The 24,554-nt window shown below is 44.2% G+C and overlaps 1 protein-coding gene across 3 annotated transcripts in view; it reads left to right on the forward strand.

Moving 5' to 3' along the window:
* Positions 1-301: 301 nt before the first annotated feature.
* Frmd6 (FERM domain containing 6) overlaps positions 302-24,554 on the forward strand; it is a 68,898-nt gene continuing 44,645 nt past the window's right edge. For 2 of the 3 annotated variants that reach the window (XM_050153611.1, XM_050153613.1), the window contains exon 1: positions 302-324. The gene's annotated coding sequence lies outside the window, so the exon portion shown is untranslated. Of the gene's footprint in view, positions 325-771; positions 895-24,554 lie in introns of those variants that run through there. The other variant, XM_050153612.1, reaches the window with a different exon arrangement.

Raw genomic sequence — 24,554 nt, forward strand, 5'->3', positions numbered from 1 at the left:
TGGTGCCAATGAAATCATTTCTTGCTGCCCCCTTCATTACTCGCCGCTGCGCGGGCCAGCTTCACCTGGGGCGAACATCATTTTGAGGGTCACAGGCAGAGGCGGTGTCAACTGGGAGAGACAGACTGAGCGGGGGCGGATGGGTTTGGGCCGCGCCCACGTCCTGCTTGCAGGACAAAGCTATGAGGGCTAGGTGGGAGCGGGACAGGAGGGGACCGAGGAGTCACGAAGCCGCCTCCATTGGGGACCGCCTCCTCTCGGAGTGGCCGCCCCTGTTTATTCCTAATTATCAGGCGAGAACTCAGGTCAAACAGCCACCCACAGGTAACCCGTCTGGGCCGCCGAGGGTGCGCCTAGGGGGCTGGGAGTGCGGAGGCGAGCGGAGAAGTGGACCATTCAGACGGAGGGGGGAGCCGACAGTCTACCCTCGTGCCCTGGCATCCATCGTACCGGGAAAATGCGTGCAAAGACAGAGTCCACTCTATTGCATTTGAGCCTGGCTCGGTTATCCGGGGCTCAGAGGAGGGACGGCTCTCCTCCGCATTCCCTCGCCCCCAGGTCGCCTCACCCCTCCGCCGGATTGTTGGTTAGGTCCGGGGCGGGGCGGGGAGGGCAGCCTCCACGTGCGGCTGCGATCCCGAGCTTTCGGCTTCTTCCGCTGCTCGGCCTCTGCCTCCAACTCGGGGAGGGGCGGGGCCTCGAGAAAGTGGGGCGTGTCCTAGGCGGGGCGTGGGCGGGGGCTCGAGGGGGCGGAGCGGAAGGCGGGGGCGGGGGGCGGGGCAGTTGCAGCGTTGGTCTGGCGGCGGTAGAGGGGTTGGGAGCAGCGAGAAGGCTCGGCGCCGCTGGAGCAGACGCCGGTTCGGAGTCGGACGCCTGGCGCTGGCGACTTTGGAGGTACGCGCGGGAGCGGGCGCGGGCCTGCTGGCCCCCTTTTTGGGACGGTGCACCCCGGCCGCCGCTGTGCCCCCTGCTGGTCTAAAGTGCGATTTCCCCGCAGTGCCGCTCTCGGCTTCTTTCTTCTCTCTCACGGGGCTCTCTGGGCGTCGGGCACCGGGCGGGCAGGTCGTCTCTCCGCGAGTCGGAGCTCGCCCAGGCCGGGGCCCCGGGGCAGTCGCGGCCGCGAGGGAGGCGCGGATCTGGGGGTGTCCGGCGCTGCGATCCTGAGCCCCCAATCTCCGAGACCCCGGTTCGTGGGGCGCCTGCTTGTAGCGCCCCGTCTGACTAGCTGGGACCAGTCGTGAACCGGGTGTTTCCGAGGATTGCCTGTTACTCGCGCAGGCCGGGCTGCCGGCTTTGGGAAGGCAGCACCCCAGCGCGGCCGTCCGGGGTCCCCGCAATTGCCTAGTGTGGGAAGCCCCTGAAGGGGGCCTCAGGGATACACGAGCGGGGGGTGCGGCCTGTAGAATTTGGGTGTCTGGAGGAACTTAATACGGCCAAGCAAAGGAGACCACTAGCCTCCTTCGAGCCGGGAAGGCGGGGACGCGGACAGCTGGGGGCCACCCCTGTGAGGTCTACAGGATTAAAACAACACTTGGAGTTCCAGGATGACTTAGCCTAATGGTGGGGCGCTTTCTTAAAGGCGGGGATAGATGGAAAGCTGTCAAAACAAGCACATTTAAGGTTAAAATAAAAGCTGGCACGATTTTCAGACCGTGCCGTTGTGTGGCTGGTGTCGGAAGAAGAAATATTACCTCATTGGCCCCCTTACACCTTTTCTGGTTTTGTTTATTTATTTATTTAAGCAGCCGGTCTGTTTTGCCTGCATTGCCCTCGGGAGCTGTGTGGTGCCCACAGCGGGGAAAGAAAACTTGCGCAAAGGTTCTCGGCACTTCTGAATGTGGAGGGAAAGTGTACCTTGCCGGATTTTCCACGCACGATTCCCTCCTTTTTTTTTTTTTTTTTTTTTTTGACCTGGTGATGTTTGTTAGATGGTTTTCTAAGCATCTACTTACATTTAGTTTTTACACGAAATCCCCCCTGTTGCCACAGGGTGTAGTTTGGGGATTAGAGAATGCTTTTGGAGAAAGCTGCTAGTGGCTTCATTTTCCAAGAATGTAAGTCATTTCCTTTCTGTGGTTTCAGGGAGTTGATGTTTCACAGCATCAAAACTCTGTGGGGAAAATTTTCCGTAATACATCTGTCATTTAAAAGACTTGTGACTTTTGGGTTTTCTCCTTAAGAACAGTGCATAAATTCAGGCCCAGCATTGTTAAAGGGACAAGAAGGCGTCTTGGTTTTTTTGTTTTGTTTTGTTTGCTTTCTTTATCCCCAATCTAGAGTATTGTGACTGCTGTAGAAAGTTTTAACAACCAAGACCTACAAATGGCTTGCAGGATGGAGAGTGGGGGAGGGGAAGGGAACAGAAAGGGACAGGAAAACAGATGCCTTTTGCCCTGGTCCTTTGTAGTAAAACTCCTAGCACCTAACCATTTTCCTTGGGTGTGGTTTTAAGAAATTACAGTTTTACATTAAAACTGAGAATGCTCCACAGTTGGAGGCAGGTGACATGGAAATGGGGGGGGGGGTTGAGGGAGCTATGTTTGTAAACACACTGACTTCATATTTCATAGTAAAGTAGACCTTAGGTGGGATTATTAGATGGAAGGGGTCCCCCAGGGGATATCCCGTATCAAGTTATCTGCAGGATATCTTCTCCAGAAAGTGGGCTGACTCTAATCAGAATTCGTTCCCCGCCGGTTTTGGGTTGCTTGTAGAATACCCGTGATTTGACCCTGATGGGCAGTTCTTGCAGGACTCAAAACCTTCTGACACAGGACAGATCTTTCTGGCTTCTTTGTCCCTTCCTTTTTGGATCTAACAGGGAGAAGACCCCAGCTTTGAGGACACAATCTGCGTGTAGATTTCAGATACCCCTGGCTTTACAGGAAAATGCCTGCAAGCAACCTGGGCAGGCTCCTGAGGCCCTGCTTTGAAGGCAACATGCCAGTGTGCTATAGGTTTTTAAAAATCTGTCATTCAGTTGGGCTGGCTGAATTGGGGGCTGTTGAAGACCCTTCCACATTTAACTATGCTTATAAAGAACGTTTGACTTTCAGAACTTATGACATAATGGGCTGTGTAGCCTTTTGTGGCAGTTGCTTGGAATGCAAGTTTCAAATAGAATTGTTTTTGACTGAGCTGTCAGGTTTAAGAGTTTTGTGTAAATGACTCCTGCCTCACAGCAAACTCTCTGATAAAGGAATTCTTTGTGGTTTTCAACTTGGATGTTATACATTTTGATCTCCAAAGCTGTGTGTGTGTGTGTGTGTGTGTTTAAATGAAACCTGCAAACAATTATTTTGTTACGTGAAAGCCAGTACCAAGAAAAGATTAATTCAGTCCAGATGTAAAAAATGTATGTGAATTTTAGATTTGGATGATCTCAACAAGTTTCCTTTTGTGGATGAGACTGCCTGGATCCCAGATGGCATCCACAAATTATCCCATAGGCCTGTTTCTGAGTTGAGGACCGCATTTCATGGGCTTTCTCCAAAGTCACTTTAATGTTATTTTAAATCTCGAGAATAGAAAGCTTTCTGAACCATAGCAGGGCGGGAGCTTGTTATTCCCACAGACGCCTGCAGGGTCCCAGCGCAGGACATGCAGTCTGTTCCTTAGTGTAAAAACAGGAGGTAGAGAGCATGTAGGGGGCTAGCCTTCAAAGGTTTCCTTTAGTTACCTGAGTCTAGCTTTCCTTTAACAGAAAAAGAAGTTTCAGGTGTTTCATTAGAGTCCCGCTGTAAGGGCTTGTCTTGTGGTCTCAAGTGTCTTTGGGTCTTGTTTGACTAGCCTTAACCTTCTGCCCCCTTCTGAGTTTGAACAAGTAGTTTAAAAGAGAAAGAAGATTGATTGATTTGTTTGTTTGTTTTTTTCAAGACTGGGTTTCTCTATGTAACAGCTTTGGCTGTCTTGAAGCTCGTTCTATAGACCAGGCTGGCCTCTGCCTCCCGAGTGTGGGGTTAAAGGCGTGCGACATCACTGCCCAGCTCTGTCAAGGAGCTGTGGAATTTTCATAAAAATGTGTCTTCCCCAAAGCTAAGTGAGAAGAGTGGGATTGCCAGCCTTAGTGGCGAGACTTCAGTGGGTAGGAGACAGTTGAGAGGGCTGTTAAAATCGCACACTGTCTGGGGAGGAGGCCTTGCTGATCTATATAAATAAGTAGAAACAAGGTAAAGGATAATTTGAGAGGAACCAGGTATCAAAATACTGAGCATTGGCTTGCATGGGGAATTTAAACTTAGAAGGATAAATAGTGAATGTCAGCGTTAAAGTAGGGAGACCTTTCTATTTGAATTAAAAGAATAATATCTTTCTTAGCTGCACAAAGGATAAATTTGGAATTGACATGCCGAGGGTCTGTATACAGCCTGCAGTGGGACTGGCTGCTGATTGATTGTTGTCCTGGAAACCTTCACTCCCTTGGTGTTGACTCACTAGTTTGCTGTTAAGTAATGTGTAGGAGCCGAATGCCATTATTGCTCACCCCTACCCAGCCACTTCCCATTTTAAAAAGTGGAAAATTTTTGTGTGTAAATGCTAATGATTATACAGATATTTAATTGGTCTCTACCATTTGGGAAGGCTATTAATACATGCTTGGTAAAAGCCGTGAGACCAAAGGTTCTTCAACAGCAATGGCCGACATTAAGTTTGGGGTAGAAGCAGGCACTCTGTGCATCTCGTAACTTTTCATGATTTAGTGGTGTAATTACTTCTAGTGCAAGTTTGTATATGGTCACTCTTTATGTGCACCACGTGCAATATATTATATTGATCAAAGAGAGATTGCAGGCCATGAGAAGGACAAGGAAAATAACTGATCTGACCGCTGGCTGTGTTGCTCCAGGAAGAGAAGAATGTGTTGAAATGAATTCTCAGATGAACCAAGCATACATATTCCCGAGGAAAAGGCACTGTTGACCTGGGGCTTCCCTGGCGGTGTCTCTAGCTCAGCGTTTGCTTGCTTTGCTTTTCCCACCTGCATGGCCCTTGCGGCAGAGCTCAGACAGTAAGAAACTAAGGAGCGATCCAGATGTTCCCCGGGAGCTGGGACAAGGTTCCGTTCAGAAGCATCAACTTAGATACGGAGTTTTCTGAGTGACTTACCCCGGCGTACCCGCAGATGTTTTCCAACGTTTTTATACTTTTTATAAAACACCGTTTTATATCAACACACAGCCGCAGTCTACTGTGAGAGAGAAAGTCTTCCCTAAGTGAAGCTAACTCAGGAGCTGGCTCTCTGGTCACATTGAATGAGATGTAGTTAATATTCTCCCCACAGGACACAGCTTGTACTGTACAGTTGCAGTGGCTGGCTGACTTTCTTTCACACCTTTTAGTCCTTGTTGCTTTATCTCTTTGAATCTGTTGCTCACTTATTATATATAACCAGAGACATGCTTAACTCAGAATCATCTGGCACAAAGGGATCTGGTCCAAGGAGGACCATTATTCTGGATTCTTATATAAGGTTAATCTGTTCTTAGATTGCATCTAAAGACGGGCAAATATAAGTTGCTTGGTTTTCTTTTGTATTTTGCCTTTTGGGGGGTTGGATGGTTAGCCTAACAATGTCACATAATTCATAGAAATTATGTCGTGAGTGGTGATTCTTTTTCTTGAATTTCCACTAATTAATACATCCAGTTTCTCCATTCTGTTACCAGACAGTCGGGTAGTGTGGGGCTCATATGTACTGACTGATGCTTTGGTGGCTCAAAAAGAAATTATTTCAGAATTGAGAGTATAATATTAAGATTAAAAATAACTTCAAAAATAGGGTATGCCATGATTTTTTTTTAAAGCAGTATTTATCAACAGAAACACTGAAGGTTCAGCTGGGAACTCAAACTTTATGGGCTTGTTTGAAGTGTTTCAGCTAAATAGTGCTGGGCTTCAGCTGAGCACTGAAGGTAGTGAAAGGGGCCTTAGGTGACATATCAACTAACCCATCATTCTTAGGGGCAGAATGACTCACACCAGTGGGCGTGTCTCAGGATCAGTGTGGTCCAGCCAGCAGCTAGACAGATGGGGCTACTGTCCAGACCCTGCGGGGGAGAGCACAGGCCTGGAACCCGGTAGTTCTCATCCCAGTCTGCCTGGAAGCTCAGTGCCTAGAGGGTAGATGCCTTTTTCTGATTCACCCCATGATGTTGTGTGGCTCTGCTCAGGTAGTCCAACCTGTTAGAATGGATCTGTAATGATGTGGGACATCCGTCCATCCCCCTGTCCATCTGTCCATCCCTCTATCCATCCATGCCCATTGACCCCACCCCTACCCCTGCGCCTTCCACACTGAGCTATTGAAATCTGTCTTCTCCCCCTCCCTCTTCCCCATCGCTCTCATCTTCTTCCTGTCTAGGCCAGCCAGAGATGCTGGGCTGCAGACAGCTGAGTGGGTATCTTGGACCCTGTTAAGATGGACTCTAATTTCAAAGATCTTGTCTCTAAAGAAGGTTCACCGTTTGGGTTCCTCCATGTAAGCTTTCTCCCTCTCTGAAGTTTCCCTCCTTCTTTGTATTCTCCCCCAGCAAGTAAATATCCTCAGAAACAGCCAGTCTTCACCAAAAACAGAGGTGAAGTTCTGCTGCCGAGAGCTGTGGCCCGCCCTGGAAGCCTAAACAGAGAAGCCTGGGATTGTGGTCACACTGAGACCCGGTGGATGAAACCAAGAGTTCACAAGGAATGCAGATGTGCTCTTTCTCTCAAGTCTCCCTGAAGAATAAAGGGCATTTTCATGGCTCCAGACAAGGCTTGCCATTTTGGTTTAGGCTCATGAAGAAGGTGGTAGTGGGTGGTAGAGCTACAGAAATTTAAATAAGAGTGTGTCGTCTCCAGCCCTGATGGAATGAGGCACTACATTCAACAGCAAAGTCTTGTCAGATAGCATCCCAGGAAAATGTATATGATGACCGCAGATCTACAGTCCTGACATGTTACTCAGTGAAATCACAAGAGATTACTATAGCTTGAGGACTGTAGAGAAGAGAGGCAGGGACGTGAGGTGGTAAGGTGAGGATTTTGTTTCTGTTTCTTTTTAGACAGGGTTTCTCAGTGTAGGCCCAGCTGTCCTGGAACTCACTCTGTAGGCCATGCTTACCTTGAACTCAGAGATCTACCTGTCTCTGCCTCCCCAATGCTGGGATTGAAGCCATGCATCACCACAGGCCTACTTAATGATGAGAATTTTTTGAGGAGGTGAGGAGGCAGTTTTGAGACAGGATTTCTCAGTAGCTTCGGAGCCTGTCTGGGACCACTCTGTAGACCAGGCTGGCGTCAGAATCACAGAAATCTGCCTGTCTCTACCTCCTGAGTGCTGAGATTAAAAGCATGTGCCACCGCTGCCTGGCAAGGATATTTTTAAGTGGGCATGTATTCATTTTACATAGTGATAGGTTTCATAAGAAGTTTCTATTCAAATGTATCATGTGATTTGGCTGTATTTGCCCCTCCCACTTCATGCTCTTCCTATATCCAGCTATTCTTGCTTCTCTTTTCATGTCACACACACACACACACACACATAAATGATTTTATACATGTATATGAAATCTAGAAACCATATATTAGAGAAAATGTGGTATGTGTCTTTCTGAGTTTGGTCCTGCAAATGATATACTTTATGATTGGATAAAACCCACACACGCACGCACACCAAATTTTTCCTCATCCATTCATCTGCTAATAGGCACCTAGGCTGACTCCACAACAGGGCTGTCAGTCATGAGCAGTGTCTCTAGTATGCTGACCCAGATTCCACTGGGTAACTTTGAAGTCACTCCCTGGAATCCAGACTCGGCTGTTCTCCATGGGTAGCTGGAGAAATGACTTGTGCTTTGCATTTCCTTCCCTCCTATAAAATGATGGGCGACAGAAGTTTTGATTGCCCCACAGAGTTCCTGTGACCATTAGATGAAATGGTACATGCAAAACAACTGGCCTGGTTTTGACATACAGCAAGCAGTCAAGTGGTTTGAGCTGTTATCGCTATATACAGAAAAAGTAATGGGCTTCTTAGAGATTGCCTTTGTTTACTACTGGATCATTGGATTTTCCTCTCAGGAAGAGCAGGCAACAAAACCTTTATATGTTCAGATATTGGGCCATTGGTTGCTGCATTAAAACAGCTGGCTTTTCCTACTGGTTGATGGGAGGAAGTTTTCCAAGTTGTCTTCTAATTGTTTTTCTTTCTTTTACAGATACCAAAAAGTAAATCTGCATATTAAAAGTATTCTCTCTATGTCATTAATATATTGGGTAGCGCTTTCAGACTGAAGAGTGGCAGAGGACCCTGCTTTCTGCTCATACACCCTGCAGAATTTCCCATGAGCCCTTTCAAAGCCCCTGTTACTGTTTATTCCTCAGCCCCCCTCCCCATTGGCCCAGTTTATACACTGTGAGTCAAACCCCTTAATGACTTTCTGTTATTGGGCCCAGAGTTTAAGATTTTAAAACCATTCATTCAGGGGAAATTAATAGTCTGAAAGTTTCAGAGGGAGCATTTAAGCAAAAAGGAACTTAGCTTAAGCGTATCGGGAAGATACATTTACATCTAAACAGCATAATTACTAGCTCAGCTATAGGCCCGGATGAGCCGTGCTGTATCACTCTGATCTGTTCCCGGAAGTGGGGGTGCTACCTCACATGGCCCATTCCTGCCTGTGCACTCTGCAAACCTCAGGCTGGAGTAAACTGAGCACCTTAGCGGTGTGCGCTAGACCAACAGAAACTAGGTTCAGTGTCTGCGTGAAGTGTTCAGAGCTATACTGAGTGATGCCTGCAGCCCCTGTCTGCCTGGCCAGTGAAATACAAGTATGGGGAAAGGAGTTAGGTGTCCCTAGGGAAGTGCCAAATTAGCAATTAGGAAACAAGTGGTCGTGGCCAAGGGTATGATGTCTAGTCCCATCTTTGGGTGCTGAGCCTCTGGTAGGTAGGAAGCCAGGCTGAGCTCCATCTTTGGGAACTTGCCTGGAGTTCAGGAAAAAGCCTCAAGTATTAGAAGAAAACTAAGAAATTGAAGTGACTGGATGTTTAAATTCCGTTGTTCGTCTAACATAATACATAACCGGCATATGCCAGGTTGTGTTGTAGGCCCCAGAGATACGTAAGTGAACAGAAGAGAGAACAGAGCTGTACCTTCATGGTAGTCTATTAAGAGATGGACAGGAAGTGAAGTCCATTTTATGTGTTCAGAAGGTCATAAGTATGAAACAAAAGGAGGTCAAAAGAAATGCTGGTCCAGGGAGATGGGGACATTACTGCTTGGAGTAGAGACGCTGATATCAGGGCAGTACCAAAAGCATTTTGCTTCATTGTGCCAGTGATGGTGACTGCGATGGGCAGAGTTCCCGGAAGCTGTTTTGACCGACTTCCAAGTGGAGGAGCCGAGGAGGAGGGAGATTGGCTGTGGGATCTGGAGTCCAGGGAAAGGGTCCAGAGTTTGGAAGTTGCCAACACGGTGTGCGGGAGATAGCTTGTGCAGACAGAGAAAGGCCTATGAGCAAAGCCGCAGGGCAGATAAGTATCTGTAGTTGGTGGAGAAGAGAAGAAACGAACTCTCCTAGGAAGGCTTTTAAGCCGAGGGTCTTAAACGTTTCCAGTGGCGTGGGCTCCTCCTTGACCGTCTAATGCTGTTACGAACACCGTTGTCTGCACCACGGGCAGAGGAGTTGTTTTTCTGACTGTGGTGCTTGGACTGCTTCATCAACAGACTTGAATTTAGAATGAACTCCCAGAAGATAGTAGGGAATGTCCCAGAAGTCAGTAAATGTCTCCCAGAGTCGGGGAGAGTGAGTGAGTGAGTGTCACGTGTTGCTCAGAGGTCGAGGTCAAGCGGGGTAAGGTAGGAGAGTCATTCTTTGAACCCCTGAAATCATTCTAGACCAAGGCAAAAGCTGTGGTGATAGCAAGGGTAGGGACAGATGCCCAGTTGGAGAGGGTCCCAAGAGAACCAGACGTTTATGAGCGGTAACTGTTTGTAATTCTGCCATTTATAAATCTTTAATATTGGTTATGTTTTTTATTTTAATATGGGGCATTATTTCAGAAATGGGATTGTTGGGAGCCTGAGGGCTTCAGTGGGCTCAGACAGGAGTTGGGCACCTTTACGCCCCTCTCCTTGGTAATTGTTGGTAAGGTTCCGGTGTCCAGATTGTATGTATCTACTTTTTTTTGAAATAAGAGAACTGTTCTATCGCAGTTTTCAAGCTGCAGGTTGACTGTCTTTAGCTAAAAACTGTACCCTGAAAGCCCTTCACATGAGTCTTTATCTGTCCAGTGATCTGTTCTTGGATTCAGTATATGAAGTTCTTTTGTAGGAAAAGAGATACATGCCTGAAAAGCGGTAGGTTTGGGGTGCCCAGGCTATGCTTAGGGCCCACACTGGAAGTCCTCTTTCACAGAGGGGATTAGGACTAGAGGTTCTCAAGAGTCAAAGCAAATAATGAAGTTCTCTTTAGTGTTTGTTCTATACCCCGCTAATGGCTTTCATCATGATCGTTATTTCTAAGCATGTGATTAAGCAATTTTTGTAATTTTGGATTTTATATCATAATTGGGCACCAAGAATTTTCCCTTCCTGGAATTAACTTTGGATTATAATGGTAATTTTATGTAATGCTGTCATCAAAATGAATAACGCATCCCTAATACTAATTATCTTTCTCTAAGTGTATTCAAACACCGACACTTAAGCTTTTGGAGCGTTAAAGGCTTACAAAGTGATTGGGAGAATTAAGACTTTGTTACACGATTTGACTATTGTTTGGTAATAAAAGATTCTGTAGAAAGTCACTGATTATGAAGAAGTGCTGGAAAGGGCAAAGGCTTCGTTGGCAGTGGGTTATGGCACATGGCTTTTGGATATTGGAGCACCCTGATGGTAGCCTGTTTCCAGCAGACTGTGGTTCGGGCATCTAATGTCAACATGCTCAGGCATGCGCTGTCCACACTTCTTTATCATCGTTTTGCATGTTTTTTCAGCTAAAGCTTGCAAGTCACTCTACGGCTAGCTAAATGGTCATAATTGCCTCGTAACAGAAACACACCAGGCCAGTGTGAAATGGTTCTGCAGTGCAGTGTTTCCCATGGTGGATGCTCTATGGTGCTGAACTTTAAGCAGACCATGTCTAGTCTCTGCTGTCCGGGACTGTAGGACGCTATCCAGAGTTCTTAGCATGAGATTTTTCACGCCCATCAGCAAGATTGGCGGCGGCGGACATAATTTAGCTTTTACCACTTTTATTCGCCAACATTTAAATCTTGGGAAATTTGACATTTTAAAAATTGTATTTTATACTTCCCCTTGAAAGGTCAGAACCCCTGGCCGTGACCTTCTTTGTGTGGGCGTGTGCTCCTCAGCCCCATAGAGGCCAGCAGAGAGCCAGTGTCCACATCTCCTGAGATGGGCTGCTTCGTCTCACAGTAGCCTGCTTCTTCCAGTGGGCTGTGTGTCATCTCAGAGCGCCTTAGGTCTAGTTAAATTGTCTTCCCCGTCAATCCCGTGTGGCACGCTGACGCCGTATTTCCTCTTCTGGGATTTCTTTCCGGAATCCAGGCTCTCTGTTGCTCCTCACAGCCGAAACCTGGCACCCGGCACCTTGTGCAGTCAGCTTTGCGCGTGGTACCTGGCTCGCCCAGTCTCCCCACTCGTTTCTTGAAAGCAAAGACCATATAATTTACCAGTACCAGGAAAGTTTATTTTAGATTTACTGGATTAGCTTTTTTGATTTAGTTTCTGGTGCATAGAACTCTATAATTATGGTGATGGTATAGAAATGGAAAATAGCAGTCTTACGTAAAATCGCCTTCAAACTGTACTTTCTAGATATATTATTCCCAAGCCTGTTCTCATAGTGTTTGCACAATCTCCTTGCGTATCCATTCACTAATGCTTCAGTTACTGTCAATGTTCTGTCCTGTTGTATAGGTGTGTAGCTTCTGTACAGTGTGTAATGTGAAAATGTGTGGTTTCCAGATTAATGAGTCAGTACTGCCTACCAGTTTGGGGGAGCGGTATGCTTCATCTTAGCTATGACCACTTTCAGAAGTCCAGAGTTTTTCTTTCATTTACAAATAATGTATACATTACTTTTGTTGTTGTTGTTTGAGACAGGATTTCTCTGTGTTAACCCTGGCTGTCTTAGAACTCGCTCTGTAGACCAGGCTGGCCTCAAACATAGAGATTCTCCTGCCTCTGCCTCCCGAGTTGTTTTTAGTTTTGATTTTGTTTGTGAAGACAAGGTCTCACTTGTGTATCTTCTGGCTGGCCTAGAACTCACTCTGTAGGCCAGGCTAACCTTGAACTCACAAGTCTGCCTGCGTCTGCCTGCCTGAGTGCTGAGACTAAAGGTGTGGACCACAGTGACTGGTTGTGAAAGGTAGGTTCTACATACTAGAATACATAATGGTTTAGTTTTGAAAATTATTGCAGTAAGTATACAACAAACCCGGGCAGTGGTGGTACAGAGCACTCAGAAGGCAGGCAGATCTCTGTGAGTTTGAGGCCAGTTCCAGGATAGCCAGAATCTGCTACACAGATAAACCCTGTCTCAAAAAACCGAGAGAGAGAGAGAGAGAGAGAGAGAGAGAGAGAGAGAGAGAGAGAGAGGTATACAGCAAGATCTTAGAGATTGCTCTGAGTGTCTGGGAGGAGGGCAAAGGTAGGGCATGTGATAGTGACCAGGTTCTGAATTCCTTCTCCTTCCTTTCTGCTCTCCAACAGAAGATTTAAAAATAATCAGAATGTAGGGCTGGAGAGATGGCTCAGTGGTTAAGAGCATTGCCTGCTCTTCCAAAGGTCCTGAGTTCAATTCCCAGCAACCACATGGTGGCTCACAGCCATCTGCAATAAGGTCTGGTGCCCTCTTCTGGCCTTCGGCATACACACAGATAGACTATTGTATACATAATAAATAAATATTTTAAAAAAATTAATCAGAATGTAAACCTACAGCCTTTGGGACAAAAATGAGTGAAGATGTAACAGAAAGCCAGGGCTTGGGGGATGAAAATGTTCAAAAAAGGAAAAACTATTGTCCAGAGAATTTTCTTTGCCTGTTGCCATTGCAGCAGTGTTAAAGAAAATAACACTTGGGCTGGAGAGATGGCTCAGCGGTTAAGAGCATTGCGTGCTCTTCCAAAGGACCCGAGTTCGATTCCCAGCAACCACATGGTGGCTCACAACCATCTGTAATGAGGTCTAGTGTCCTCTTCTATCAGGCATATATGCAAACAGAATATGTATCCATAATAAATAAATAAATATTAAAAAAAAGGTGTGCATCCTCAAAAAAAAAAAAGAAAAAGAAAATAACACTTTATGACTCTAGGAATTGACTGAATAAAAGACAATGGGAAAATCAGGCTTCAAATGTAAGACAGACACAGCCAGTTTGGGAATAACTTACGGGACTATGAACTATTTCAAAGATAGTAACAGTAAGGTCTTGTCTCATTGCTCTGAGAAGGAAAAAATGAAAATAAACGAACACTCCCTCCCCATGAGAAGTGGGTAGCCTTTATTTAATGGTTCCAAGCTCATAACGATTTTCCCCATCTGATATCTCTGGGAAATGTTGAGGACTTGGCTGGAGTCAGTCTCTGTGTTGGCGTAGGTTCCATCACCACAACCAGAAACGGCTCGTGTTTTTCTTCCAAAGAAAAGAGAATCCTGTGCTTAACCAAACCTATCTAAATACAGTATTAAAGTTCATTTGTTTTTCATACTAAAGTCAGCTTCAAGGTGCCAGTTTAAGATCTTTATTAAGGAGTCAAGTTACTTATGGGCAGATTTTAGGGAGTGTTACTTCAAGTAAACGTGAGATTTTCAAATTTAACATTAAAAAAATCAAACTAAGAAGCAGTTTTTTCTAGGAATGTTGAGGGTCTAGAATTTGCAGTAAACCCTAACTAAGTCCATTTAAAATAAAGCCTTTGTAATCTCCAGAGTTTCTTTTCTGAGCCTGTGTTCATTTTAAATATCTGGAAAAGGACATTTGATTGATTATTTACTTTCACAGGTGCCTAGAGGAACACTAAGAGACATTTTCATGACGTCACAGAAAGCTAATGGAAGTGACCCAAGATAGAGCGTGCAGTTCCCTTTAGTAGCAGCCTTGTCCTTCCATAGGCCTGCTTCCTGAGGAGGATATTGTGAAGGACCCTGGGAATCGGAATGCTAGAGACAGAGAGCTAAATTAATACCTTTATTCTGTAATCTGTTTTCTGCTGAATAGAGTTTGAAGTACTATCTTAAATTGCCTAAGTGATGAGAAAGGCTGTGAAATTTGGTTTGAGGGCTTTGGGACTGGCGGGGGGGGGGGGGGTAGGCCTTGCTTTGGGGTCAGCCAAACTGCCTTTTTGGCCTTTCGAGTCTTGGCAGGACTTTGTGATGGTAGCTCCTGTGTCTCGCGCAGTGACACCGACACTGCTGGGAGGCCTCTTGTGGCTTAACAGGTAGGCAGCAAGCAGCTTGCCAACAGGTAACGGCTCCTGTTCTGCCCTTCTGGACTCCTTCCTGCCACCTGGAGCACTGGTGGCTCTTGACCTGTGTCTAGCGGTGTCTCCGCTTTGTTCCTTCCGAGCACTGTGAGGTCAGTCAGCTGGCATTCGGGTTCACACCTTAGGCAAATCACATGTTTACCTGCTGGCCCGCAAAGGGAATGTGTTCTGTCCTAAGTCTGGCATATGAATAAACTCTATCGTCTTGTAACAGCTCTTAATATTTGCATTGAAAAGAATACAAATTTTGTTCCTCAGATATTCAAAAGGCCCTAAGTAGAGACTGAGTTTTATGACTACTGATAGAAAATAGCAGTAGAAATTTTCTGTGCTTTCTCAATGTAAGCTCTGTCTTTTGAAATACCTGAGTTTGGGGATATTGTGTGACAAAACTTTCTGGGGAGATGCGACACATGTCTGTTCACAGATTCGGAGCCCGGGACAAACCAATGTACTGACACCCCAAAGTCCAACTTGGTGAACCATGAGTTTTATGGGGGTTACTTACAGGAATATGGGTGAAGGGTTAGGGCCAAGTGCAGAAGTGACTCGGACGCACCCCCAAAGCCATCTCAGCATGGGTGATGGCTCCCAACGGCCAGGAACCGGCAGCTTGACCAGGAAGCAAAGCACCACTCCTTAAGAACAAGATGTATTTAATGCTTAAATTTTCTAAAGACTCTGAGAACTGAGTCTGAAGACTTCAGATAGGAAATAGCTCTAAGACGGAGCCTGTAAGGAGTGAGTTAAGTGGCAGGACACCTTTCCCTGGGCAGTCGGTGGCTGCAGCAGAACAGGCCCTCTTTAAGGCCTGTGCCCTTTTCCGCTAACTACCTTGTTCGATAAAATAATTACAGTTTTTGAAATATATGGCACAACATTTTTTATTCCTTTTCTTTTAGCCCCTTTAAAATTTACGTAATAATTTATTTGAGATAGAGTCTCACTACATAGCCTTGACTGGTCTGATACCTCTACTTAGACTAGGCTAGCCTCTAATTTGCCACAGCCCTGCCTCAACCTCCCAGGTACCCTTTTGATAACTTACAAAGCCAGTTGTGGTTTCTGTCAGACACTAGCAACTTATTTTCTTTAGCTCGTGTTTATTTTGTTGGAGAGAAGTTTTATTTCAGGCCAACTAAAGTCTGTCTTTTCAGACATTTTCAGCTTGACCCAGAATTCCAAATCATTGACCTTTAATCACAAAAGGCAAAGATGTGTGTAAAATCTTACACTGTGGCTCCTTTGGTCATTGCAGATGTTATCTTATTGCTTTTTCGAACCCACTAGCAAGAAATCTAAAGTGAAAAGTGTTTTGAAATGATTGCACATTGTGTATTTAAAGGTTAGATACTCAGTTCAGAAACTTCGCATACTCTTTACAGCTTCCGTTTAAAGCCTGGAATGCAGAAGCCTGTGGCACCCATGAGGTAGCACAACTGGTGCTTTATGGAAGTGTTTCTTCCACGGACCTTCTGCTGTGCTCACAGGTCACTTTGAAAGCGGATGACTTGTCTCAACACTGGTGTATGTGCCAGAGATTTTGCTGAAAATCAGAGATGAGCAGAACAGGAGCCTAGCACAGGTCGGCCAGAAGGACAAGGAAAACACACTTAACACAGCGTATTAATTAAGGAGGATGCTACGTATAACTGCTCTCCTGTTTTTGTTTGACAACAAATTATCTTTTGCTGTTCAGAATTTTTTTCTTTTTTTCTTTTTTTTTTTTTTAAACTCTCTTCAGTTTTTTAAGACAGGGTTTCTCTGTGTAGTCCTGGATATCCTGGAACTCACTCTGTAGACTAGGCTGGCCTCAAACTCACAGAGATCCATCTGCCTCTGCCTCACAAGTGCTGAGATTAAAAGCATTCGGAATTCTTGCTCAGTGGTAACTGGGTCTTTGTTTTATGAAGTAGCCTTGACCTTGTCTCAGTTACCAAATGACCATGACTTCCTACATTTCAGTTCTAAGGTTGAGTTTAAGCTCAGGGTTTAAGCTAAAGCCTCGGGTTTACCAATTGAGCCAATTCTGTGTTGTATTCATTGCACATTAACAAGAGCCTTGCGGTAATAACTGCTATTTACTGTATAAACACTAGTGGATATGTAGATTTGTTTTTAAACATTTTACCTTTCTTAAGACAAATTACATGCATGAGAAATAAAGTTCACAAGTTATAAGTAGATAATTGAGTTTGGGTAAATGTATTCACTCATGTAACCAACAAAATAGCTAGAATATAGGCCATTCTGTCGGACCAAATGTTTACTGTGGCCCCTTTTTAGTCACACCCCATTCTTTCTTTCACCTTGCTTTTGTACATGGTTTCTTCTGTCATTTAGTATATGTGTTTGGGGGATATCAAGTTTTGTTAGGGATTTTGGTGAGCGTGTTCATGAGTGATCTTTTTTAAAGAAAAAGTTCTTGCCAGATGATGGTGGCACTGTACCTTTAATCCCAGCACTTGTAAGGCAGAGGGCCGAAGGATCTCTGAGTTTGTGGCTAGCTTGGTCTACAGAGCAAATTCCAGGACAGTTAGGGCAACACAGAGAAACCCTGTGTTGAAAAAAAGGGGAAGAAAAAGAAAAGAAAAAGTTCCTATGGCTTTGAATTCACCATTGGTTGCCCATGCCAGTAGCTCCTTTTGCATTCTTGGGTGGCATCCAGTTGTCGGTTGGCTCATTCATTCCCCTACTGATGGGTTGTCCTATTTTAGAGCCATCCTAAAGTTACCAAGAATATCCATGTTTGTTTCCTGTCTTAGTTGCCTGGTATGGGAATACATAACTTGATAGAGAAACTGCCTGATTGTTTTTCTTAAGTGGCTTGTGCCATTTCAAGGTCCTATGAGCGATGATGGCCAAGAGTTCTTTGTCCGAATTCTTGCCGAGTCTTGCGTTGTCAGTCTTTGCAGTTTTATGAGTGTGTAGGTAGCTTACTCTGGCTCTTATCTGTGTCTCCTAAAGACTAATGATGCCGAGCATCATCCCAAGTGTTTCTTTGTCCTTCCCACCTGGTCCTCGCTGAATGACTATTCAGATTTATTGGTCATATTTTTAAGAAGTTGTCGGTTCTGTTTCGTTATGAGAGCTATTTGTGTTATTCATGTTTTCTGGACTTGTTTTGAAGCAGGTGTTTACCTTTTTTTCCAGTGTGAAAATGTCTTCATCTTTAAGGTGACTTTCAAAGCGCAGAGTTCTGTGGACAATTTTTTTTTTTGTTTAAGGTCTATGGTAATTTTCCTCCATATAGTTAGGTCTAGTAGTTTCAGTACAATTTGATAAAAATGTATTAATAAATCACTTTTGTCAAAAGTTAGATAACTTTATACAGGCTTTTTTCCTGAACCCTTTATTCTACCGGTTGAGTATTTCTGGTTTTGTTTGGTTCTAGCGACCTACACCTTTCCTTAGGCGCGTATTGTACTGCTTTGGTTGCTATATCTTTCAAAAGAATTCTATGAATGGGGTCGTGAGACCTACTTTGGTATCTTCAAAATCATTTTAGCTAATTTTATATCCACTTGTTTATTTTTGAGTTGAAAAAAAGCATACTGCAAAGCTTTAAAACTTAATTTTGAAATAATTTGAGACCCACAAAAATAGTAGTTCCATCGTACCTTTGATAACCTCCCCACTGGGAGAAAAGAGAATCTCATAACTATATATGCTTTCCAGACCATGACCTTAGCTTTGGCATAATGCTATGATCTATGCTACAGACTTAGACCTACTGTGTTTCCTCTTGGGTTCTTGGAGTTTTTAGTTTGGGGTTTTTGGATTTGGATTTTTGGAAACGGGTTTCTCTGAATAGTCCTAACTGTCCTGGAGCTCACTCTGTAGACCAGGCTGGCCTCGAACTCGGAGATCCACCTGCCTCTGCCTCCCGAGTGCTGGGATTAAAGATGTGTGCCACCATGTTCAGCTTCATATTTGTTTTTTATATTTTGCTGGATTCAATACACCAAGTTTTAGTAAAGGTTTTTATTAAGTGCATCTGTGAGAGATGTTGGTAGTTTTAGTAAAGGTTTTTATTAAGAGCATCTGTGAGAGATGTTGGTAGTTTTAGTAAAGGTTTTTATTAAGTGCATCTGTGAGAGATGTTGCTCATTTTGTTTTTCTCTAATGAACAGGTTTTGGAAATGCTGGCCTCATAAAAACAATGGGGAAATACTTCTCTTTAATTGCCTAGAAAATTTGTAGAGAATTGGGTTGTTTTTTCTTTAAACGTTGATAGTAGTTGGAGGGACAGCATCTGCACTTGGTATTTTCTTTGTCTAATTTTCCTAGAACATGGATCTGTAGGACAGACAGTGGTGCATACAGATAGCTTATTTCTCCACTGAGCTTTGGTCAGTTGTGTCTTCTGAAAAATCTGAACGTTTTTCAGCGACGTTGTAGTGTCTGTCAACTTAAACGGTTCACACTTCTGTACCAGTTGCCAAATTTTGAGTTTGGGCTTTATTCTAGCACGTGGGTTCACGTTTGGCCCTCGGAAGATTTGAAGCTTATAAGGTATTTTGAGAGTTGCCTTCAAATGACAGCTACTTCGGATACTTGCTATGAGGAGGGCCTTCGGAGTTAAGCCGTCTGTTACGATGCATGCTAGAGGGTTGTTCTTCCTGGCTAATGGGGCCTGGAGCCATTGCCAGACCCTGTGAACTCTGGGGATCATTTGGCCTATTACTCTCTGAGGAGTCTGTGTCTGACTTTGTGGGACTTACGGATACCAGGCTGGTGGTTTCCAACATGTTCCCCCCACCCCTATAGACGCTTAGCCCTTGCTTTGTACCTCGGCATCCTCTTTGATGTTCTGTGCTGTCCTAGCCCCAGATGCCTCTACCACTCCAGCTCTGATCTCAGTCTTCTCGCCTCAGCCAGACAGAACTTGGCAAGCGCTAGAAATTCCTAGATGTGGTGTTGTTTTGTTTTGTTTTTAATCTTTAAAACTCCTTAAACCAGAAGAAATACTTGTGAGAATATGGACAGCACAACACTCAGTATCTCATGCCTAATTTTTATGCTGGTGCTTATTTCCAAGCATGGCTCCAGCGAGCACTCAAGTGCTAATGGAAATTTGTCTCCAGCTCATCCAGAGTGTACTGCGCAGTTGCCAAGGTACGACCAAAATGAAGATCTCTGCCGCTGATGGCCTCATCACTAGTGTTGATAACCTGGAGGGCAGGTGCTTGGGGAACGGCCTGCCTTTGCCCTCACAGGAAATCGTTTCCAAACTCTAAGTAGTTTGTGTTCAGTTGGAAGATGGCTTTTGAAAGAAAGACTTGCCAGGGGAGGTTTTAGGATCATCAGAATATGGTGCCCTGTATCAACAGCAGATAGCGTTTTTGCAGATCTTATATGTGAGAAAGATTCTCACCCAACTCTCCATACTAGGAAGCTCAGCATTAGGGGTAACATGCTTTCTTAACTCATTCCCTCCCCATCCCAGGGTTCTGGAGTTTGAACCCAGGGCCCAAATTAACCCTAACCAGGAGTTCTGCCTCTTAGCCATATCCTCAGTCTAGACACACAAGTAGTTTTAATTAATGAAAAAGTGTATTTGTGCTCTGTGTGTGTGTGTGTGTGTGTGTGTGTGTGTGTGAGAGAGAGAGAGAGAGAGAGAGAGAGAGAGAGAGAGAGAGAGAGAGAGTGGTGCTTGTATGGTGGTCAGAGTAGGGGTGGATTTCAGGAGTGGGTTCTGTTTTTCCACTGTGGGATACTGGAATTGAACTCAGAGATCATCAGGTTTTATGCATAAGGTTCCTTTTACCCACTGAGCCATCTCACTGAATCAAGAATATGTTTCAGTTTGGGGTTTTTTTGTTTGTTTGTTTTTTGTTTTTTGTCTTATTGGGTTTTTTGTTTTTTTTTTTTTTTTTTTTTTCAAGACAAAGTTTTTCTGTGTAGCTTTGGAGCCTGTCCTGGAATTTGATTTGTAGACCAAGCTGGCCTCAAACTCACAGAGACCCGCCTGCCTCTGCCTCCCGAGTGCTGAAATTAAAGATGTGTGCCACCACCACTTGACTAAGAGTATGGTTTTTTATTTTTAATTTATTTCTAGACAGGGTCTCGCTATGTAGATCTGCTTTCCTGGAACTCATTACATAGACCAGGCTGGCTTCAAACTCACAAAGATCCGCCTGCCTTTGCCTCTCAAGTCCTGGAATTAAAGGCATGCTGGCAAAAGGAGTACTTTTAAATAAAACATTGGAATGCCTTGTTTCTGGCTCACAGATGAAATGGTTCTGAGGCCGCTGGCAGTAGACAGGCTTGTCCTGGGGGGAATCGAGGGAATCGATAGGGTGACCCTGGACCACTGGAGCTGGGCACTGGTCCTGCCATGAGTGACAGCTGGCCACGGGTGAGCTGCACATCCCGTTTCCCCGGGCAGAAAGTCCCTGGCTCAGCTCAAAAATAGTTGCCTTTCCGGTGTGATCACAGCCTTATGAAAAAAAAGTCCCGAGCAGAGGTGGGGCAGTTTCTGGTTCTGTTTAGCCTGGGACTTTTTAAAACTGTAACCTTTAAGGTTGAGGGATGGTTCCATTTGTTTCACGGAAGATTAAGCGTGTTAGTGTAGGTAAGGTGTGATTCTGATTTCCTTCCTCCACACCCTCGGAAAGCCAGACTGCAAGTCTCTCCCAGCATCCGCCGGTGATCTCTTTAAGAAGGAATGTGCCCTGTCAAGGGAGATGCAGAGATGCGCTTCTCACAACCAGAGGTCCAGGGAGCAAGCATGGGGTCTGTGCTCAGGGCTCACTGCCTCGCACACCCAAAGGCACAGAGGGTCAGGCCTTGGCTTCCTTTCCATCCCCCAGAGAAGAAATGGATAATCATTGAGTTGGCCTTGATTTTTATCTGATTTCAAAAACCTCAGTGAAAAGAGCTAAAGAATAAGACTTGTGAATTGGCGTAAGGGAAAACAGGATGCTACCCCACAGGTAAGCACCCTTCAGAAATGACATTGCAGCTGGTGAACTTGCGTGCTTATGGTAGTTATTTCCAGATGTGAGTAAGCTGAAGTAATTAAATACTGGCCATTGGTCAAGAGAGACAGCTTCAGGGGGAAGATTTCCCTGGGTAAGGACCATAGCTGTGGCTTGCCGCCATCACCCAACAGCCACTCCAACTGGTACACAAACCACCATGATTTCCTCAGAGCAGACAGGCTCATGAATTTAATGACACTTTAGGGACTGTTGACCGAAGCTGGCCGGAGCAGACATATCTTTCCAGGCGTCTGATAGAGACTCCCTGTGCGAGTAGCTATAGCGAACATTGTGTGAGGCTGTAAAAAGTAGGTCATGCATAGAGCAAATACTTTTATCGTTTTCTTAAGTACCTTTTCAGCCATAAATCACAGCTCTGTCTATATATGACATCTTTGTCTCCAACTCATGTATTCAAAGCAAAATCCCCAAGGGGGTGTAAAACAAGACTTCATAGCAATATAAAGCTTTGTTAGAAAATTCTCCTTTGAAGCCTGTAGATTGTGCTTTTGATCTTTTACTGAAAAGAGTGTCTGTCCCAGACTACATGTATACAGGCCACGTGTGCATGGACATGATGATTCTTTGTGGAACTGCCACATGTTTGGGTGTGTCTGTGTAACAGTATAACCTCAGTCTCATAATATATGTATGGATATTGAATTTCTGGCATCTCAGAGTCTTTCTCTAACGTCATAGGTTTTCCCATGTAATTCTGTGGCTAGCCGCGTAGGGAAAAAAAGACATTTTATTAGCACTTGAGTGTGTTTGACACAGTTAAATGCTTCCAAATGTTTTTTAACTTTTTATGAAATATGTAGCTATTGTGCCTTCCAAGGAGATTTAAATTATTTCATATCCATTATTGTTTTAAACTAGGGAGGGAGAGTCTTGCAAGGAAAAGCCCAGCCCACACTGACAGGGTCATTTGGTCAGGTGCCAGTTTTTTCACCTGTCAAGTTCCCACGTTCAGCTAGTGGAGCAGAGGTAAAGGTGTCATTGATTGTGCCTGATTACAATGTTTCCATATAGGATACTTAGAAACTCAAGACGGAAGACACATGTTGTTAGTAAATTGTCTCCTAAGTTAGCACTAAGTGCCCTGGAGGCTGTTTTTCAGTTTCAAAGCCATGATAGCAATTATGTGGTAGGTGAAATATTTTATATTAACTTGAAGTGTGATAAGCTGATACAGTCCTCAGTGGGTCATCTTGTGAAGTGTGGCAGGCAGTCGTAGCAGAATCACGTATATTTCCAGCCCTTATAGATAGATAGATAGATAGATAGATAGATAGATAGATAGATATAGATATATTAAGATTCATTCGCTAGTATGTGGTTATTTTTATCATCAGTACCCACGGATTGGTTTTGCTCTCTAAAATTGGAAAGTCGCATATAGAATAAAGATTTATATGTAATTTTTATACAATTTTGAGTTGAATTGTTCCTTTGCTTCCCTTAGGAGTCTTGCCTTGTATGTCTATCCTGTCTTCCTAAATGAATTGTTCTTTATTTTTGCCTATTTTTGAACTTGCTAATCCTAGAGGTAGAATCATATATCTTTCTATTAACTTGATTTGTTTTCATTCATCATTTTTGAGATTTTTGTTTGTGTATTCATTCATTTTCCCTGTGAGTGGTATTTAATGCTGATTATGTTACTCTTGGCCGTGGATGCCTCTGTTTTCAACTTGTGTGTGTGTTGTTATGAGGAGTTCCTTAATGATATGGAGACTATGCAGTATCCAAGAAAGCCAGCGACTTCTCAAGTGTTTCATTCAGTCTTCCTTAAAGGCATTATAATTATGTTTTCTTTGGAGAAAAGTATTTTAGGAGAAACATCCAAAAAGTTGATGTTAAAATTCTATACATACAAAAAATTCTATACATACATACATACATACATGTATATATTTATCCTCATATATATGTGTGTGTATATATAATGAGAATTTTACAACAAAATCATGATCTACAAAACCATAATTCGTGTGTCAGATGGAACTGAGTGCAGGTCCTGCTAATGAAGGAATCAAAGATTTCATTGTAGGAGTTAGAAGCAGACGCGTTTGAGTCTAGTGTTTTCCCTGAGAACAGCACTTTCCCTTGGCAGTGTCAGGCTAGAAGTTCATCTTGGTTGAAAGGAATTTTTGTGCCTCATTGCTAAACATGATACGACTTTTGACTGCAGATGGCTGTGGAAATAACATTTCTGTGGTTTAAAATTCATGAATTTTAGCATTGCTTTTGTCTTCCCTGCTGATTGTCCGTCTAACCTCACCATCTCAGCTTCACCACGGTACTCAATTTTGGTTTTGGTTTGCTTCCAGGGAAGCTGATTCTTCCTCCTGATGTAAAGGCGGACTTGCTCCTGCCTTTTGATGGGGCCTTGTGACCCATGGCATTAGTCGAGTGTTCTTGTTTGCTGCCTACCACCTTCTAATTGATGCAGCCCCTCTGAGAGATGCCGGTTCAGATAGAACCAATTTCAGGGCATCAGGAAGAAACGAGGTCCTAGATGGCATTGTGTTCTCCATCAGACCCACATAAGACATTGCCTTTATAAATCTCCTTGAATTATTTAATGAGTCATATTACTTAACAATAGTTAAGATTTGTATCGAACTTACCATATGCCTTACAAGACCCTCCAACACACGGATGATACCGAAAGGTGATAGGACTCATCCCCGAGTATACAGCTGGTGTGTAGCCGGTTAGCTGGTAAATGGCGAACAAAGAGTTGGAATCAAGCAGTTGGCACCACCGTTCAGGTTTCAGTTGGGTATTTTTTGGCACTTGCAATTTAGGGAAGCCAACCATGACTTTTCACTATGTTTATTTTAATATAAGTTGACATTACCGGAAGTTATTGAGACTTAAAAAAGATATTGTGTTGATAAGTTGTTGGGGGATAGTATTCTCATTGTGTGCCCATTCCATTTGGAGGAAAAGAAAAGATGTGCCCATTTTGACTCTAACCCTTGTGATGTTTAAAAAGCAGAGGTCAGTACTTAATACCACTGGGGAAAGAAAGGATTCCTTTGTTTGCTTCCTTGCTTACTG

The sequence above is a fragment of the Alexandromys fortis genome, unplaced genomic scaffold (assembly GCF_014885135.2).
Source record: "Alexandromys fortis isolate MF-2015 unplaced genomic scaffold, M_Fortis_MF-2015_v1.1 scaffold_82, whole genome shotgun sequence".
Taxonomy (NCBI): domain Eukaryota; kingdom Metazoa; phylum Chordata; class Mammalia; order Rodentia; family Cricetidae; genus Alexandromys; species Alexandromys fortis.